Source organism: Schistocerca gregaria, chromosome 1, assembly GCF_023897955.1.
Source record: "Schistocerca gregaria isolate iqSchGreg1 chromosome 1, iqSchGreg1.2, whole genome shotgun sequence".
Lineage (NCBI taxonomy): Eukaryota > Metazoa > Arthropoda > Insecta > Orthoptera > Acrididae > Schistocerca > Schistocerca gregaria.
The window spans coordinates 490,655,892-490,677,754 of record NC_064920.1 but is presented as its reverse complement, the minus strand read 5'-3'; positions in this window follow the sequence as shown (position 1 = coordinate 490,677,754).

Here is a 21,863-nt window from a genome sequence, read left to right as displayed (position 1 = left end):
GAACATTCATGCACTGACCCCATTTTCTGTGTTTGCCAGTGACCAGGACTCGACATCTCCTGAACAGACATTGTATTGAAGAGTGACAGATTTCTAAATCATTCGTATCTGTATACATTTCTACATTCAAAGCTACTGTTAGCAACTGAAACTGCAACTGTAACTGCAGCAACAAAGTTATATATTATTTTTACTATTTGACATTAGATGTGGAATAAATTAACTTTCGAAATAGCCTAACTGCTCATTCTGTTCGTTTAGAAAGTAAAACCTGCGATTTCTTCGATCAGGAACATGCCACGGCGTGGTTCAAAACACGCGGATTCGTGGATACTTTTATTCAATGTGTGCCCTTGTAAGGTGTCAGCCAAATCCAACACCTTCCATGAAAACCCTGACATAATAAGCAAATCCAGTAGTATGTCACATAGCTCCGAACAAATGGTGACATTGAATTAACCAAAGTAATACGAGTAACGAGTGAGCAAATGGAATACCACAGACTAACACAAGAATACCTAAATGCATGTCGTACCTTCCCACCGAGAGACCGACGCAGTTCCGAGGGGAGAAACGAGAACAGAAGCCGAGAGCAGAACCGTGTTAAGCTAGAAGGCCCTACGATAAGGGACGGACTGGACATCCACGTCGCCAGCTAACCACTAGGGCTCACCACCCGCACGGTTTAGCTTTAGACTTTTTCGCGTCTCAGGTACGTCAAGGACCACCCCCCAGTCCATGTTAAAAGATAGAGCTCTCCAGAAGAACAGTATAGATCTTACAATAACGCTAAAAAGACCACATCAGCTGCAGGTTTTAGCGTGAGACTTTTTAGCGTCTCTGTTACGTTACAAACTTTAAAAACATTGCCCAAACACAAAAAGTATAACGTTTCTCATTGGATAGACAGAATCTTTGTAGGCGGAGCTTAAGGTTAACATTGAGACCCTGATTGTTCAGATGGAAACACAGCCAGATAGTCTTTTTTAAAACCAACTTCGGTAAATTGTAGTAAAGAGAGTTGCTTCCGAGATGGCGAGGTGAGCGGATCTGTGCTGCCCGCCGGTGCCTTGACGCTGCCTAAACACTGACAAGGTAATGAACGCACGCGATGCCGCATTTTGAGCGCATAAGGCTTCACTCAGAACTGCAGAAGTCTCATCTGTTACACCCCCTTTTTGCGCAATACTAGTGTCGATCGTTAATTAAAACTCATGGTGTTCACATTTGCCACTTGAAGAACAGATCTGAAACGCGATGATTTTTCTTTTATATAGTTTTGAGAAGCCACATCAGCCACTGTAATTTACGACAAGTTAGATAAGTAATTAAAGATAATTGAGGGTCACTGTAGACCATTTTGATAGATTTCTCTTTTGTGAAACTTAAATTAAACCTAAATTATAGATGTGATATGGCATAGATCATCCTTCGATCGATTGTAGAACTTTGAAACCCATTCAGGGAATATTCGTTCACATTTCTGTTGAACACAGTTGGTTTTTACCATCCTGTATTAAAACATTTACTTTTATCAATAGTTCAATTTATAAATGATGTATTGTGAGTAGAATAAAATTTCCAATGGTAAACTTAACTGCTTTTTCGACGTTATTTTACCAGCTAACTAAAAATAGGAAAGCCTTGAACCCTTTCCACTATATTTAGTTAGTATTAAGATTCCTTTACAGGGAGTGCAGTGGAGCTGACGCTGAGATCATTTAGTATTTGCTTATATCATCGCTAGTCTCACTGAACTCTTCTGAATTCTACATGTCATGTGTGGTCTGGCGTCTCCTTACCAGCAACAGGTCCCAGGTTCAAACTAGTCAATTCCCTAAAAAACACGCTCAGAGAGTCGTTGCGCGAAAGTGGTAGGGAGACATGGTATAGAACAAACAGATACCACCATGAATGTTTAGACCTTCAATGTGTGCATGAATACGGCGTGATATATTACCAAGATGTGATAGTGTACAAACTGTGAATACAACACAAATCTTGGACGCAATATGGCCGCTCAGCACTCTCCAAGTACTCTCAGCTCTCCCAATCCGCCAATATGGGTTTTCTTATCTGAGAGATACGTTAAGCAGCTCTCGAGAGATGGAGGCTACTGTCTACACAGGAGGTATAAACTCACTGAGGGTGAGTATCTGAGATCTTGCCCCGGCCTGAGACACTGGCGGCTAAATGACTCTAGGAGCTGTTTACACGACAGGTATTACTCTCACTTGTATACCTAGATCAAGTGAATTGTTGCTCGGTATAGTTCAGGAAGCATTCAGCAAGCTGGTACACCAAGGAGCTTTTTACAGGGTATCGCTAATAGCGTATGGCGTGGCAACTGTGTGGACGTAAACATCCCGGTAGAGCGGTTGGTGTGTTTTCCCGGGTCACTGGTTGTCGATTCCAGTGGAGGCGAAGAAAGGGGATTCTATATTTCGAGAGGAGCACTACCTACGTGCTTTAGTAGTTGAACGGTTGCATCTTGGTGGTTAAGTGATCCAAAATAGCGTACAGTGCAGCGTACAAGCGGTGCGTTGAGTGTGTTGGTCAACAAGTAATAATTCGCATGGAAAGTGCATAGTTATGGTGCGATGTTTTATAGTTGTGTGATGGTACGCTGGGAGTGCGAATGTTTCCTTAAGGAGTGGGAGCCATTTTGATTTTGTTAATTACACGCCTTGAGAATGACTGATTTGTATCTTTTCTTGTGAAGGAAAAAAGTTACTTTGTTGTGGGAGAGTGATTCATTTGTGTATAAAAGACTGTTTTGTGATAAATGTGCAGGCACAGTAGTTGTCGTAGGACTAGTTACTACTAATGGGAGTAGCCATCGACCAATATTTAGCTGCGTGCCATGTGGGTGATCTCGATTAAGTGTGATTGGTGCCTTAGTGTCCTGTGGTTAGTTGCAGAAACTATATTTGTTCTTTTTTCTTGTCTGCTGACCATGGCCGTCTACTGTAATTACTGGTGTGTTGCCCGTTTCTGGGTGTTGGGGAAAAGTCGATTCCGTTTCATTAGATTCTCTTTGATTGTGTTGAAGGCATTGTAATTGTTATTCCCTTCTGTGAACCCTGCTCCCAAGAACTAAATTGGGTTACAGATTAAGTTCTATTTAATTGTTAATGTTCTGCTGCGTAGAGGTTTTACTTTTAATAAATAAGTTTTTAAACTGAGCCCACTCCTGCACAACCCCCCGACCCAGTCCCAATTCCACCAAAAATATACGCTACAATGGTACGAGAAACACCCAAAAACAGCCCAGAACCACCTCCATCTTGAATTACGAACTTTTCTCATTAAACACCTCATTTTGTGAACTGCACACTCATTGTTTTGCCTCATTTGAAAAGAGGCCAAATCACGAATCGTCGGGAGACGACGACCTCCTCGTCACTGTCAGTTTTTGAGTCGTTTGGTCTACTGAAGACGTGCAGCTGTATGTTCTGCTGTGAGAAATGACCGTTTGCGAGACACTCAACTCCAAATGACCGTTGCATTCCGTTCTCTTCGCAATGTTCGCTCGGAAACAGGTTGAGACAGACCTCCATTCACTGACTGCAGCAATTTCTATCGGGTCTGAAACTGAGTGCCACTGAAAACGCATGTCACTCGCCTCTGGTTGCTTACGCTTAGGATATTTTCACGGCCATTGCTTTAACGCCCTGTGACATGGCCGCGAGTGATACAGCATTCATTGTAGACACGTTCTACTGTCCATGTTGTTACACCAACAAACTGGGTAACTTCTTTCACAGTGTGACACTGGGCACGTCCAAAGACCAAGGCTCCTGTCTGCCATTCCGTCACATCTTAACGCCGACCCATCTTATAGCGTTGTTTCCACACTATCGACTGGCACATACACGCCATTTCAATTTCCACGTCTTAAATTAGCGGTGAAGAGTCACATCAGCGCCATGTACCACTGTCATACCGTCTGCAAGGCTCCAAAACGACTAGTGTGTTCTTTTTAGAAGTAGCTATCATTTTGTCGGTGAGCTTTCTTGCAGAATCGCATAAAGATATCATATATAAGAACTAAGTTAAATTATGCCGCTGTATGTTTTAATGAATGTTGTTGCACTATTTTGTGATAGGAGGTAAGCTTAATGCGTGCGAACTGATGAAATAACTTGTGGTTAATTCACGATAGTTCGTCAAAAACAAATGAACGCGTAGCCACCTGTCACAGTTGACTCCGTAACTAACATACAATTCTCTGTCATAATGCACGATCCGAATCATAACTGGCCGAGAGTTAGGGTTAGCATCTTACATAGGATCAGTCGACTACGGGTTGTGACGGACGCATTTTCCATGAAAGAGAAATTGCATTGTGTCCATCTCGCTCCTTCGCCGGAATCAGAGAGATGTCACGTGTCACATTGGTACTAGAAGGGTAACGGCGAAGAAACCTAGAGTAACAGATGGAATACTTCAGTTGATGCACGAACGAAGCAAGTCCAAAAATGCTCAGGGACAGACACGAATACAGTAATATAAATCACGCAGGAAATAAACAAGTGCGGAGAAGCCAAGGCGAAGTGGCTCCAGAAAAAATGTGAAAAAAATCGTAAAAGAAAAGATCGTGCGAAGCACTGATTCAGCATACAGAATAGTCAAAATAAATTCAGTGAAATTAAAAGAAAGGGCGGCAACATTAATAATGCAATCGGATTTCCAATGAAATGAAATGAAATATCCTGTGGCTAGGGCCTGCTGTCGGGTTTTTGTTGACGCCACTTCGGCGACTTGCGCGTCGATGGGGATGAGATGATGATGATGATGAAGACAACACAATACCTAGTCCCTGACCGCTGAAAATCTCCGACCCAGGCGGAAACTGAACCCGGCCACTTCGCATGGCAGTCCGTCACGCTGGCCACTCAGCTATCGAGGCGGACAGGAGTTCCACAGCTAAATGCAGAGGTGAGAGCGGATAGGCGGGAAGAGTACATTCAAGGCTTCTATGTGGAGAACGAATTGTGGAAGACTTGAAACCTAATAAGTCAGAAAGGATAGATTTCATTCCTTCGTCATTTCTAATGGCGAAAACAAAAGAACGGTCCAAGAGCGGATTAGAATTTCAGATGAGAGGGTATCAATGATAACATTCGCTAATGACATTGCTATCCTTAGAGAAAGTGAAGAAGTATCGCACGAAGCGTTAAATGGAATGAACAGGCTAATGAGTACAGAATATGGATTGCGAGCAACTGAAGAAGGACGAAAGTAATGAGAAGTAGCATAAACTAGAGCAGGGAGAAACTTAAATCGAAATCGGTGATCGCTAAGTAGACGAAGTTAAGGAATTCTGCTACCTTGGAAACTAAAGCATCGACTGCACACCGACCAGCGCAGCGCAACGAAATGGCGTCGAGAAGGCGCTGACCCCCTCTTGCCAGTGGAAAGAGCGGGCAGCGCCACACCTCCAGGAAGACAAGAGTTCAGCGCCCCCTGCCAATACTGACTTAAACAGCCGCCTATCGCTAGTCGGCCCAGTTTGGTCGCAGACTTCGAGAGCATCAGTACTGAGTAATAGCAAGCCGATATTTTACCGCCGTTCTGCGATTAGTTCAAATGGTTCAAATGGCTCTGAGCACTATGGGACTTAACGTCGGCGTCATCAGTCCCCTACAACTTAGAACTACTTAAACCTAACTAACCTAAGGACATCACACACATCCATGCCCGAGGCAGGATTCGAACTTGCCACCATAGCAGTCGCGCGGTTCCGGACTGAAGGGCCTAGAACCGCTCGGCCACCGCGGCCGGCCTGCGAGTAGTAATAGTGGAAAGTACCTGCATGTAGAAGTAAAGTTATATTTGAAACTTCCTGGCAGATTAGAACTGTGTGCCCGACCGAGACGCGAACTCGGGACCTTTGCCTTTCGCGGGCAAGTGCTCTACCATCTGATCTACCGAAGCACGACTCACTCCCGGTACTCACAGCTTTACTTCTGACAGTATCTCGTCTCCTACATTCCCAACTTTACAGAAGCTCTCCTGCGAACCATGCAGAACTAGCACTTCTGAAAGAAAGGATATAGCGGAGACATGGCTTAGCCACAACCTGGGGGATGTTTCCAGAATGAGATTTTCACTCTTCAGCGGAGTGTGCGCTGATATGAAACTTCCTGGCAGATTAAAACTGTGTGCCCGACCGAGACGCGAACTCGGGACCTTTGCCTTTCGCGGGCAAGTGCTCTACCATCTGAGCTACCGAAGCACGACTCACGCCCGGTACTCACAGCTTTACTTCTGCCAGTATCTCGTCTCCTACATTCCCAACTTTACAGAAGCTCTCCTGCGAACCTTGCAGAACTAGCACTTCTGAAAGAAAGGATATAGCGGAGACATGGCTTAGCCACAGCCTGGGGGATGTTTCCAGAATGACATTTTCACTCTTCAGCGGAGTGTGCGCTGATATGAAACTTCCTGGCAGATTAAAACTGTGTGCCCGACCGAGACGCGAACTCGGGACCTTTGCCTTTCGCGGGCAAGTGCTCTACCATCTGAGCTACCGAAGCACGACTCACGCCCGGTACTCACAGCTTTACTTCTGCCAGTATCTCGTCTCCTACCTTCCCAACTTTACAGAAGCTCTCCTGCGAACCTTGCAGAACTAGCACTTCTGAAAGAAAGGATATAGCGGAGACATGGCTTAGCCACAGCCTGGGGGATGTTTCCAGAATGAGATTTTCACTCTTCAGCGGAGTGTGCGCTGATATGAAACTTCCTGGCAGATTAAAACTGTGTGCCCGACCGAGACTCGAACGCGGGACCTTTGCCTTTCGCGGGCAAGTGCTCTACCATCCGCGAAAGGCAAAGGTCCCGAGTTCGAGTCTCGGTCGGGCACACAGTTTTAATCTGCCAGGAAGTTTTATATCAGCGCACACTCCGCTGCAGAGTGAAAATCTCATTCTGGAAAGTTATATTTATTTTCTTTTTGGAAATAAAGAGTTCAAATAATCTTCAAGTGTACTGTACAGATCATTTTGGATTCTTGCCACCGTAAATCGCAGCTTCTCTCCTTTCTTGTTTGGCTCTGGGCTGACTCCTACGGTAACCAACACAACAGAAAAAAGTAAACCATGGTGGACAAAGCAAGAAGGATGCAATAAGTTGACTAACATAGGTGAAGGGGGCATTCATGGTCAAAAGAAGTCTACTCAAATAAAGGCGTTAATCTGAGAAAGAAAATTCTTAGAATAAACGTTTGAAGCACAGCATTGTGTGGTAGTGAGACAAGGACTGTAGGAAAACCGGAATAGAAGAGAATCGAAACGTTTAAGATGTGGTATAAAAGAAAAATCTTGAAAATTAGATAGACTGATAATTAACTTTCAAATTACTACGTGACTTTCTTTTACCACCACAAATTCAACGACAATCTACAAAAGGATTCAGTACGAGATAAAATAAATCTATTAGCAACTAACTTGGAATATTCAGTTTAAAATGTCATATTACCATGTGTTTAATGCTGTGGGCCCTGCAACGCAAAAAAAATTGGTCAGGCGTGAGTAGGACTCGCACACTGAAGCTTCCATACCCAATTACAGTTCATCCATTCCAGGAATCGAAGACCTCGAAGATTTTTGCCTGTATCGACATTGATACTGGTGAGATACCTGTCCAAGGAATCAAATACTTTCGTGAATGTTTTAACTTAAAGTTTAAAGTCGGGTAACAAAGATAAAAGAAATATATTTTTCACATGATGTAGTTAGAAATTAAGTCATCTGATTATTTTCTTTTATTTGTGCTTTGAAGCCTTCGTTCTTGCCAAATTACGTGACTCTACGTGATGGGGATGTACCCGATAGGTTTTAATGAGTGAGTTCTCGATTATCGACATATGTGACATAGACGGTCGTATCTTTTGATTGCATTCACATAGAAGCTTTACATCTACACATCGCCAAAGGACTGCAGACTTTGCAACGTAGCAACCACGTTATGTAGTAGGCCTACTGTATAAACACACCCACTCTATTTTGCAACTTATTTAAAGCGTTCAATAGTTATTTTAAAAGTGATAATAATGTTCTGGGTTCAACCAAAATTTAAATCAAAGTAATTCACGCCACCCACAAGGAGGCGTGAATTCATATATTTTCGTTATCAACCAAGGTAAATGTAAATGAGAGTATGCAGAAGGCAGTTGGCAGACATACGTCGAACCATCGGTATAGAAGGCTCTGAGTCATCTCGATTAGGTAGGCGCATTGGTTGATGTGCCCGGATTTAGATGAGGGTGCCAGTAGCGCGGGAAAACGATAGGTTTCTAGCACCTTCTAGAACAATTTTAGCGTAGTAATACCGTTCCGGTATCAGAAAGGGAGCGGGATTGTAAGTGCTGATGGGAATCCCCCCCACCCCAACCCCCTGTAGAACTTCGATGGCGATTTTGCGTGATATCGGCGTCGAGAGAAAATAGTCCCAATTGTTCTTAACCCGTCAGGTTAAGAAAAATATGTTTTAAAATAAATGAAAAGCGTCAGTTTGCTTTTGTTCTACGGTATTACTTTTATTGTGTTAACCGGTTTTCGGATACGAGGGCATGGTCAGACATTTACTGAGTATTGTCACCAAAGAAGTTACATTATATTTTAAATGTTTTCTAAAGCACGTAATCGAGGACAGGGCTTAAGAAAACGATCTCCTGTCTTACATGCTATTTTCTTTCGTTAGTTTATAAAGTGAATAACGACGTGATTACTCATCGGCGCGGAAGTACGAGTAAAGTGGAAGGGAGAGCTAGTTTTGGCATTGGCGCTTTTGCTCTAGAGAATTTCTCTGGGTCCCTCATGATGGACAGACCCGTATCTGACTGCTCTAATGAAATGGTAACTTTATTCTGTCAGTAAGTACATTTATAGCACAAATGGCTTCCCAAGCACTGCTCCGAGCGTCTAGAACAGCAGTTGAGTAGCGACAGATTATTCTTCAATTTAATACGTCAGTAAAAGGGTACGAAAGACAGTGATTTTGATTGTGTGATACGAAGTCTCATTGCAACTGTGATGAACTTAAGAACAAAGGTAGAACCCCGTATCGCAATCAAGACGCAGTCTCATCGTCATGGCTAAGAAATTTCTTGCATGGCTCACCACTGATGTGAATTTCCGATAAGTCTTCAGTTTTTCTGTGGTACAGTCGAGTACAGTTAAACGAATCTGAATTCATTGTCTAATGTGGTAATGTTCAGGCGTGCGAGTTTTTTTATGTAGTTGCATCATTAGAAGTCTTGTGTGGCAGTGCAAAATTAATTGTTTAATTCTGAGTGAAACAGGTATCTGATTTTCTGTCATTTGTGTGCTCTCGGATTAATTACAGGTGCCAAACATTACTGTAATAGCAATCCCCTGCAGCTGTATGTTGGCGGAACTGAACTCTCACTCTGCCCCCCCCCCCCCCCAAGCACAATGCCTCTTGTCCCACCTATCACATACGTGTCTGTCCATCGACCACCTTCTCACCCAGTGTGCCCTGGTTTTCCACCGCTGCCACCCTGTTGAATCCTCCAAATCCCCTCCCCAATCCTACAGCAACCAGTGCTGCGTCATGTACAAGATCACATGATCCCTAACTGCAACCCCCCCCCCTCACCACCTGCCCCCATTGCAAGGCCTCCCACTTTCTCAAAAACTGCCCCAACCTCCCCACCCCTTCTTCCTATAACACCTGCAATGGCCCCCCTCCCACCTACTCCCACAAGTCTAAAGCTAAACCCCCTCCTGCCAACCCCAAGCTTACTGTCCCTGTCTGTCCTATCAATCCCCCCCCCCTTGTCCGTCCCAACAATTCCCTCTGTCCACCCCCATGGCTGAAGACATCATCCAGTTCCTCATCATTGTTCTCTAAAACATTCACCCTTTCCAATGCCCCCATACCCTCCACCAGATCTCCATCGCCATCCGCTCCATCTTTCACCTGAACACCTTCGCCACTTACTCCCACATCCAAGCCCACTTCACCTTCACCTACCTCAAAACCCTAGTTTAAGCTTTTTCCCTCCCCCCTCTTTACGCCCCCACTCTTCCTGTCATGATGTGGCATGAGTGTTGTATCCTACATCTACATCTACATCTACATCTACATGACCACTCTGCAATTCACATTTAAGTGCTTGGCAGAGGGTTCATCGAACCACAATCATACTACACTCCTGGAAATGGAAAAAAGAACACTTTGACACCGGTGTGTCAGACCCACCATACTTGCTCCGGACACTGCGAGAGTGCTGTACAAGCAATGATCACACGCACGGCACAGCGGACACACCAGGAACCGCGGTGTTGGCCGTCGAATGGCGCTAGCTGCGCAGCATTTGTGCACCGCCCCCGTCACTGTCAGCCAGTCTGCCGTGGCATACGGAGCTCCATCGCAGTCTTTAACACTGGTAGCATGCCGCGACAGCGTGGACGTGAACCGTATGTGCAGTTGACGGACTTTGAGCGAGGGCGTATAGTGGGCATGCGGGAGGCCGGGTGGACGTACCGCCGAATTGCTCAACACGTGGGGCGTGAGGTCTCCACAGTACATCGATGTTGTCGCCAGTGGTCGGCGGAAGGTGCACGTGCCCGTCGACCAGGAACCGGACCGCAGCGACGCACGGATGCACGCCAAGACCGTAGGATCCTACGCAGTGCCGTAGGGGACCGCACCGACACTTCCCAGCAAATTAGGGACACTGTTGCTCCTGGGGTATCGGCGAGGACCATTCGCAACCGTCTCCATGAAGCTGGGCTACGGTCCCGCACACCGTTAGGCCGTCTTCCGCTCACGCCCCAACATCGTGCAGCCCGCCTCCAGTGGTGTCGCCACAGGCGTGAATGGAGGGACGAATGGAGACGTGTCGTCTTCAGCGATGAGAGTCGCTTCTGCCTTGGTGCCAATGATGGTCGTATGCGTGTTTGGCGCCGTGCAGGTGAGCGCCACAATCAGGACTGCATACGACCGAGACACACAGGGCCAACACCCGGCATCATGGTGTTGGGAGCGATCTCCTACACTGGCCGTACACCTCTGGTGATCGTCGAGGGGACACTGAATAGTGCACGGTACATCCAAACCGTCATCGAACCCATCGTTCTACCATTCCTAGACCGGCAAGGGAACTTGCTGTTCCAACAGGACAATGCACGTCCGCATGTATCCCGTGCCACCCAACGTGCTCTAGAAGATGTAAGTCAACTACCCTGGCCAGCAAGATCTCCGGATCTGTCCCCCATTGAGCATGTTTGGGACTGGATGAAGCGTCGTCTCACGCGGTCTGCACGTCCAGCACGAACGCTGGTCCAACTAAGGCGCCAGGTGGAAATGTCATGGCATGCCGTTCCACAGGACTACATCCAGCATCTCTACGATCGTCTCCATGGGAGAATAGGAGCCTGCATTGCTGCGAAAGGTGGATATACACTGCACTAGTGCCGACATTGTGCATGCTGTGTTGCCTGTGTCTATATTCCTGTGGTTCTCTCAGTGTGATCATGTGATGTATCTGACCCCAGGAATGTGTCAATAAGGTTTCCCCTTCCTGGGGCAATGAATTCACGGTGTTCTTATTTCAATTTCCAGGAGTGTATCTCTCTACTATTCCACTCCCGAACAGCGAGCGGGAAAAACGAACACCTAAACCTTTCTGTTCGAGCTCTGATTTCTCTTATTTTATTTTGATGATCATTCCTACCTATGTAGGTTGGGCTCAAAAAAATATTTTCGCATTCGGAAGAGAAAGTTGGTGACTGAAATATCGTAAAAAGGTCTCGCCGCGACGAAAAACGTCTATGCTGTAATGACTTCCATCCCAACTCGTGTATCATATCTGCCACACTCTCTCCCCTATAACGTGATAATACAAAACGAGCTGCCCTTTTTTGCACCCTTTCGATGTCCTCCGTTAATCCCATCTGGTAAGGATCCCACACCGCGCAGCAATATTCTAACAGAGGACGAACGAGTGTAGTGTAAGCTGTCTCTTTAGTGGACTTGTTGCATCTTCTAAGTGTCCTGCCAATGAAACGCAACCTTTGGCTCGCCTTCCCGACAATATTATCTATGTGGTCCTTCCAACTGAAGTTGTTCATAATTTTAACACCCAGGTACTTAGTTGAATTGACAGCCTTTCGAACTGTACTATTTATCGAGTAATCGTATTCCAACGGATTTCTTTTGGAACTCATGTGGATCATCTCACACTTTTCGTTATTTAGCGTCAACTGCCACCTGACACACCATACAGCAATCTTTTCTAAATCGTTTTGCAACTGATACTGGTCTTCGGATGACGTTACTAGACGGTAAATTACAGCATCATCTGCGAACAACCTAAGAGAACTGCTCAGATTGTCACCCAGGTCATTCATATAGATCAGGAACAGCAGAGGTCCCAGAACGCTTCCCTGGGGAAAACCTGATACCACTTCAGTTTTACTCGATGATTTGCCGTCTATTACTACGAACTGCGACCTTCCTGACAGGAAATCACGAATCCAGTCGCACAACTGAGACGCAGCTTGATTAGAAGTCGCTTGTGAGGAACAGTGTCAAAAGCTTTCCGGAAATCTAGAAATACGGAATCAACTTGAGATCCCCTGTCGATAGCGGCCATTACTTCGTGCGAATAAAGAGCTAGCTGCGTTGCACAAGAGCGATGTTTTCTGAAGCCATGCTGATTTCGTATCAATAGATCGTTCCCTTCGAGGTGATTCATAATGTTTGAATACAGTATATGCTCCAAAACCCTACTGCAAACCGACATCAATGATAAAGGTCTGTAGTTAAATGGATTACTGCTACTACCCTTCTTGAACACTGGTGCGACCTGCGCAATTTTCCAATCTGTAGGTACAGATCCAACGGTGAGCGAGCGGTTGTATATGAGTGCTAAGTAGGGAGCAATAGTATCAGCGTAATCTGAAAGGAACCTAATCGGTATACAATCTGGACCTGAAGACTTGCCCGTATCAAGCGATTTGAGTTGCTTCGCAACCCCTAAGGTATCTACTTCTAAGAAACTCATGCTAGCAGATGTTCGTGTTTCAAATTCTGGAATATTCCATTCGTCTTTCCTGGTGAAGGAATTTCGGAAAAATGCATTCAATAACTCCGCTTTAGCGGCACAGTCGTCGATAACAGTACCATCGGCACTGAACAGCGAAGGTATTGACTGCATCTTGCCGCTTTTATACTTTACATACGACATATTCCAGAACATCCGCTCCTTCCACACCAACAAATACCTACTCATGAACACCCTCTCCCACCATCAGATCGACACCTTCCTCGTGGATAAAAACTTCCTTCAGCCCCACCATACTGTCCACACCTCTCCCTATATCCTCCACCAAACTGATGTTCCTGGTCCTCAAGCGCAGGGTGGAGTCGCCATCGGCCACCTTAAGCACATTCCCGTCTGGCCACAAGCCCTCCTCAATTACCCCACCGAACATCTTATCCTCAGTGTCTTCTTCCCCTCCCTCACCATTACCTGTGCCACCATCGATGTCCGCTCCTGGTCCTCTTCCCTATGACTCCCACATTGTTTGCACCTTCTCCACCTATGTGATTGCCACCAACATCAACATCCATAGCCACAGCCCTGCTGCTCTTCGACGGTCACATAAGTTCCTCACACGATCCCTGGTGATCTTGTACCCCTTCCCCAGAACACCCACCCTGAAAGCAAACACCATCCCCGATTTTGTCATTGCCTTCTCCAACCTCCTTGGGCGTATCGACATCGACATCCTTGACCCCACAGGTAGTAACCACCTCCCCATCCTTCTCACCATATTTGCTCACCATCCCCCTCCGGCTCCCTGCCCTTCTCCCCCTCTCAAGGTAGTCCATGACTACTGTCGCGCCAACTGGGATGCCTACCGGGAATCCATCGCCACCCTGGTCGAAAGCCACCCACTTAACTATCACCATCTTGACGACATTATCCACGCCTTATCCTTCCTTCAGAAGGCCATTACTGACGTTTTAGAGGCCCGTGTTTCTACTAAAACCATCTAACCTCACTATCCCACTCTCCCTCCGCAGGCTGTCCTCCATGAATCCTGGTGCCTCTATCGCTCTTTCCTGTGCACACGTGACAGGGATACACTTCAACACCATTGTAAAATATAGCGACATGTACGGAACCTTATTACAGCAAAGAAACTCCGGGACTGAAGCCTGACGTACATGACTCAGCGCCACCCTACCTGTCAACTCCTCCAAGTACTGGTCTGCCTTCCATCGCCTTACTGGTTCCCATTCTGCACCCCATTACTCTCTTCTCCATAACGACCTCCCCCTTCTCGACAACCTCAGAAGACCAACCACTTCACTTTCCACCTTTCCAAGATCTTCTTTATCCCTGAAGATTCCCACTTTCATTATTCCCTTTTCCCCAACGCTGTGGAACGCGCCAATACCACAGTCGCTCCACTCGCTCCTAATGTCCAGTGTTTGCGGCAGTTGCTCCCTCTGACATCAACACTCCCATCACAGCACAAAACATTAAACTTATCCTCTGGTCAAAACCTAACAGAGGCCCTGGTCAGGACTGTGCCACATACCGCCACCTTAGAATGTGCCCCTTCTCCTTCCTGACTGTCCTTGCCAATTTATACAACGTCATCCTCTCTACTGGCTTCTGCCGTGACCTGTGGAAGACTTCCCACGTCCTCTTATAGCTCAAACCCAACAAACCCCCTTCCGTTGCCTCTTCCTATCGTCCCATCGCCTCACCTCTGTCTTCAGTAAGGTCTTCGAGTCCATCTTCTCCCGTCGTGTCCACCAGTACCTTAATCAGCACCACCTCCTCCCCCTTACTCAGTGTGGCTTCCGATCCTCCTCCTCTGCTGAAGACCAACTCCTTAACCTCGTCCACCTTCTCTCCCTCCAGCTTAACTCCCGTCGCTCCGCCAGTTTTGTTTCCCTCGACCTCGAAAGTGCGTACGACTGTGTATGGCATCCCCGTCTCCTTTTTAAACTCCAAACCTACGCCCTGCCTATCAATGTTGTCCATATGGTCGCTTCCTTCCTCACACCCCGTCCTTCCTACGTCACCCTCCACGACACCAGTTCCCGCATCTTTTATTCCACTGCTGGCGTCCCCCAGGGGTCCACCCTCTCCCCTCTCCTCTATCTCCTGTACGCCGCCGATATGCCCAAGCCACGCCCTCCTGTCCACCTTCTCCTGCACGCCCAGTTTAATATAATCTCTGTGGCACCGAGGCTCTCAAGTGACTAACCACTGGCACCGATACGTTAATAATAGTATGCAACTCATGTTATATCACATTCCAGCATTTGGTTCAGTCATAATGGTAGTCAGGTGGTTTAAATCTCACAGTAATAAACTGCTCCACCTATCCCGCTAACTTCCAACACCACTAGGTGATGGGTTCAACAGATGGAGAGACACATATACAGTTTCCATTGGTTACAATGAAAAGCCATGCTTTTTGGCAAATTTCATGATTCAAAATCAATGGGATGTACCATGCAGGTTTTGTTGAGTGAGTTTGCGAATGTCAAATTATGTGACATAAATGGCCATATCTTTTGACAATATTGATTTAGAAGGTGACATTTACTTCACCGCAAGTGACTCTAGATCTTAGAATGTGACGTAAATTTTAACCTAAGTGTCTACTCGTTCTGAGAAAAGGGGGCCTGATCAAAAAAAATTTCCGTTTGGTTCACAGCACAAATAATAATACACACATCAAGAAAAGTTGTGCATCACCTCGGTTCCGAGAGTTCCGGATTAGCAGCAACTTCTAGGAGGAACTAAACATTACGGACATTAACTTTCTGCAAAACAGTGTGCAAATAGTGCTTAGAACATATTTGGAGTAATATTCTATTAATGTAATAAATGTGGTCAGTCATGAATTCCTAATAGATCAAGGCTTCGAGCAAGATACAACAAGTGATACACAACACACTCCCGAGTTTCTTAAATGTCTAATCCTCACTCTGAACAAACTTTCTTACCACTACTCGTAACAAAACACGGGTACCAGCTAGTACGCCAACATTCCCGGCCGCGTCGGAAATTTTCTCCTCTCGGGGACTTGTTGAACTTACATTCATATCATCATACTTGACAGTCCACTATTGAGATGGCTAAACGGGTTTCTCCCGAAAGCTAACAATACAAAAATATTACCCCAATATATTGGTAGTATTTCTTCCTGTTGCATAATGTGCTTAGTGTGTATGATTCCTTTAGTGTGAAGCGTCTTCGTTCTGTTATTTGGGATTCAAGCTAGCTGTTTTTTGTTTGAATTATCAGTCTTCTGACTAATTTGATGTGGCTGGTTGGTTCAAATGGCTCTGAGCACTATGGGACTTAACATCTATGGTCATCAGTCCCCTAGAACTGGAAACTACTTACACCTAACTAACCTAAGGAAATCACAGAAAACCCAGTCATCACGATAGGAGTTCTTTGTTATGCGTTTCTCAATCTGTCTGTGTTTGAGTGTCCGACTGTTAAAAACCACTTTTCGGTAGACGTATCAATTGAAATTTATGTTGCCTGCTAAGATCTATAATCACTATGCGGTATAATAAATGTTAGATTCTCAGTTAGTGCAATCAAAATATACAGCCATTTGTGTCACACTTTTGAACCTCACAAACTCATTCACCAAGACCTACAGGATACTTCCCACTGACATGGGATCCTGAAATTTGGCAATAAGTAATATTTATTACTACAATCAAAGGAAAAATATTCAAAAAATTGTTAATTTCTAATTACATACATCAAAAAGGTTTTCAATCACTCCAGTTCCCGGAACTCCTGAAGATGGACGTTGACTGTGGATATATTATCACAGACACATCCCCTTTGACTGTTCAGAGATGTCACTAAATCCGCCCAAGGATGTAAACAACCATGCATGGTTCAAAGGGTTCAAATGGCTCTAAGCACATGGGACTTAACATCTGAGGTCATCAGTCCCCTAGGCTTAGAACTACTTAAACCTAACTAACCTAAGGACATCACACACATCCATGTCCCAGGCAGGATTCGAACCTGAGACAGTATCAGCAGTGCGGTTCCGGACTGAAGCGCCTAGAACCGCTCGGCCACAGCGGCCGGCCTACCATACATGAGCAGCGCTTATTAGACGGAGGGGGTCAGACAGCCGATCGGTTCCAGTCATTCCACCAGGAAGGAGGTACACGGCTCGTGTTGTCTGTAGTTCAACCATGCCTAGACGATCAATACCGCGGTTCGATCACGTCCGTATTGTTACTTTGAGCCAGGAAGGGCTCTCAACAAGGGAAGTGTCCAAGCGTTTCGGAGTGAACCAAAGCGATGTTGTTCGGACATGGAGGATATACAGAGAGATACGAACTGTCGATGACATGCCTCGCTCACACTGCCCAAGGGCTACTACTGCAATGGATGATCACTACTTACGGATTACGGAGCGGAGGAACCCCGACAGCAACCACCATGTTGAATAATGCTTTTCGTGCAGCCATAGGACGTCGTGCTAAGAATCAAACTGTGCGCTATAGGCTGCATGATGCGCAACTCCACTCCCGGCGTCCATGGCGAGGTTCATCTTTCCAACCGCGACACCATGCAGCGCGGTACAGTTGGGCCCAACAACATGCCGAATTGACCTCTCAGGATTGGCATCACATTCTATTCACCGATGAGTGTCGCATATGCTTTCAACCAGAAAATCGTCGGAGACATGTATGGAGGCAACCCGGTCAGGTTGAACGCCTTAGACACACTGTCCAGCGAGTGCAGCAAGGTGAGGGTTCCCTGATGTTTTGGGGTGGCATTATGTGGGGCCGACTTACGCCGCTGGTGGTCATGGAAGGCGCCGTAACGGCTGTACGATACGTGAATGCCATCCTTCGACCGATAGTGCAACCATATTGGCAGCATATTGACGAGGCATTCGTCTTCATGGACGACATTTCGCGCCCCCATTGTGCACGTCTTGTGAATGACTTCCTTCGGGATAACGACATCGCTCGACTAGAGTGGCCAGTATGTTCTCCAGACATGAAACCTATCTAACATGCCTGAGGTAGATTGAAAAGGACTGTATATGGATGACGTGACCCACCACCACTCTGAGGGATCGCCGTTGAGGAGTGGGACAATCTGGATCAACAGTGTCTTGACGAACTTGCGGATAGTATGCCATGATGATTACAGGTATGTATCAAAGCAAGAGGACGTGCTACTGGGTATCAGAGGTACCGGCGTTTGCAGCAGTCTGGACCACCACCTCAGAAGGTCTCGCTGTATGGTGGTACAACATGCAATGTGTGGTTTTCATGAGCAAAAAAAGGGCAGAAATGATGATTATGTTGAAACTTCCTGGCAGATTAAAACTGTGTGCCCGACCGAGACTCGAACTCGGGACCTTTGCCTTTCGCGGGCAAGTGCTTCGGTAGCTCAGTTGGGAGAGCACTTGCCCGCGAAAGGCAAAGGTCCCGAGTTCAAGTCTCGGTCGGGCACACAGTTTTAATCTGCCAGGAAGTTTCATATCAGCGCACACTCCGCTGCAGAGTGAAAATCTCATTCTGATGATTATGTTGATCTCTATCCCAATTTTATGTACAGGTTTATGTAAGTTTTTGATGTATTTGTTATTATTTATGCTGTATTTTTTGTGCCCTCTTATTATAAAGTTGAAGAAATCCTAGGGGGCAGATATTACGGTTTGCCTTTTGGTAATTTAAGGCTGAATTCCTTACCTTGTGCTTGTACACAGAGTTTTGTATTTGATTAACAAATATGTTTGAATGTTGTTAAGGATTTACACCAATACTAAGCCCAGCACTTTATATTCCCACAATTTCCTGCGCTACATTAGGAACACGGTGATACTGTAAACTTAATTTCTTTGTTCCATCTAGTCCACACTACCACCATAAAAAATTAATTAACTGCAATTGGAACAAAACATGAACCAGCTTGTCGGCTTGTTCTGCTTCCAGTCTCTGAGTGCCACAGACCTCAGATAGCCAGATTATCACCCATAGGTCGTGCACGGCGACAATCACCTGTTTTTCAAACATCTTGAGCCAAAGTATTACGACGGCGATAGCCTCTCGCAAGTGTCACATTGCATACAGATCAGGCGAAACCGGAGGCCACGTAATCGCTCTCATGCTCCTCAAACGGCTGTAGCAGACACTGATGAAGTTGTGGGATAGCGACATGCACACGTGTCGATGGGGGCAGTATCGTGTACACAAGGTATAAAACGGCAGTGCTCTGGTGAGGCTGTCATGTTTACTCAGGCGATTCGTGTGAAACGTTTTCCGACGTTGTTAAGGCCGCACAACGGGAATTAACTGACTTTGAACGCTGAACGGTAGTTGGGACTAAACGCATGAGACATTCCGTTAACAAAATCGTTAGGGAATTCAGTATTCTGAGAGCCACAGTGTCAAGAGTGTGCTGAAAATACCAAATTTCAGGCATTACCTCTCACCGCGAACAACGCAATGGCCGACGCCTCTCACTTAAGGACCAAGTGCAGCGGCGTTTGCATAGAGTGGTCAGTGCTAACAGACAAGCAGAAATCAATGCCAAATTTAAATAGACCCAAAATCCCCAAGATTGGCGATCTTTTATAGAAGCTTGAAATTTAGCTCGGTCTTCGAAGCGAGATGCTTATAACACTTTCCACAACGAAACTTTTTCTCGAAACCTGGCAGAAAATCTAAAGCGATTCTGGTCGTATGTGAAATATGTTAGCGGCAAGAAAGAATGAATGCCTTCTCTGCACGACAGCAATGGAGATACCATCGAAGACAGTGCTGCCAAACCAGAGTTACTAAACACAGCCGTTCGAAATACCTTCACAAAAGATGACGAAGTAAATATTTCAGAATTCGAACAGCTGCCAACATGAGCAACGTACAAGTAAATATCCTCGGCGTTGTTAAGCAACTTAAATCACTTAATAAAAGCAAGTCTTCTGTTCCGGACTGTTCACCAATTAGGTTCCTTTCGGAGTATGCTGATGCATTAGCTCCATACTTAACAACCGTTCGCTCGACGAAAGATCCGTACCCAAAGACTGGAAAGCTGCACAGGTCACACCACTATTCAAGAAATTTTCAAATGTGTGTGAAATCTTATGGGACTTAACTGCTAAGGTCATCAGTCGATAAGCTTGCACACTACTTAACCTAAATTATCCTAAGGACAAACACACACACACACACACACACACACACACACACACACACACACACACATGCCCGAGGGAGGACTCAAACCTCCGCCGGGACCAGCCGCACAGTCCATGAATTATTCAAGAAAGGTAGTAGAAGCAATCCACTAAATTACAGGCCCATATCGTTAACGTTGACATACAGCAGGATTTTAGAACATATATTGTGTTCGAACATAATGAATTACCTCGAATAAAACGGTCTATTGACACACAGTCAACATTGGTTTAGAAAACATCGTTCTTGTGAAACACAACTAGCTCTTTACTCGCATAAAGTGCTGAGTGCTATTGACAAGGGATTTCAGATCAATTCCGTATTTCTGGATTTCCGGAATGCTTTTGATACTGTACCACACAAGCGGCTCGTAGTGAAATTGCGTGCTTATGGAATATCGTCTCAGTTATGTGACTGGATCTGTGATATCCTGTCAGAGAGGTCACAGTTCGTTGTAATTGACGGAAAGTCATCGAGTAAAACAGAGGTGATTTCTGGCGTTCCCCAAAGGTAGTGTTATAGGTCCTTTGCTGTTTCTTATCTAAATAAACGATTTGGGAGACAATCTGAGCAGCCGTCTTCGGTTGTTTGCAGATGACGCTGTCGTTTATCGACTAATAAAGTCATCAGAAGATCAAAACGAACTGCAAAACGATTTAGGAGAAATATCGGAATGGTGCGAAAAGTGGCAGTTGACCTTAAATAACTAAAAGTGTGAGGTCATCCACATGAGTGCTAAAAGGAACGTGTTAACCTTAGTTTACACGATAAATCAGTGTAATCTAAAAGCCGTAAATTTATCTAAATACCTAGGTATTACAATAACGAACAATTTAAATTGGAAGGAACACATAGAAATTGTTGTGGAAAAGGCTAACCAAAGACTGCGTTTTATTGGCTGGACACTTAGAAAATGTAACTGACCTTCTAAGGAGACAGCCTACACTACACTTGTCCGCCCTCTTTTAGAATACTGTTGCGCGGTGTGGGATCCTTACCAGATAGGACTGACTGAGTACATCGAAAAAGTTCAAAGAAAGGCAGCACATTTTGCATTGTCGCGAATAGATACAGGATTTGGGATGGACATTATTAAAGGAAAGGCGTTTTTGCTTGCGACGGAATCTTCTCACGCCGACCGGAGTGGCCGTGCGGTTCTGGGCGCTACAGCCTGAAACCGAGCGACCGCTACGGTCGCAGGTTCGAATCCTGCCTCGGGCATGGATGTGTGTGATGTCCTTAGGTTAGTTAGGTTTAATTAGTTCTAAGTTCTACGTGACTGATGACCTCAGAAGTTAAGTCGCATAGTGCTCAGAGCCAATCTTCTCACGAAATTCCAATCACCAACTTTCTCCTCCGAATGCGAAAATACTTTGTTGACACTGGCTTAGATAGGGAGGGACGATCACCAAGATAAAGTAAGGGAAATCAGAGCTCGTACGGAAAGATATAGGTGTTCCTTCTTCCCGCGCGCTATACGAGATTGGAATAATAGAGAATTGTGAAGGTGCCAGGCACTTAAATGTGATTTTCAGAGTATCCATGTAGATGCAGATGTAGATGTTAAATGTGAGACGTACAACGAACGTATCCTTTAGGAGAGGGCGCCGAAATGT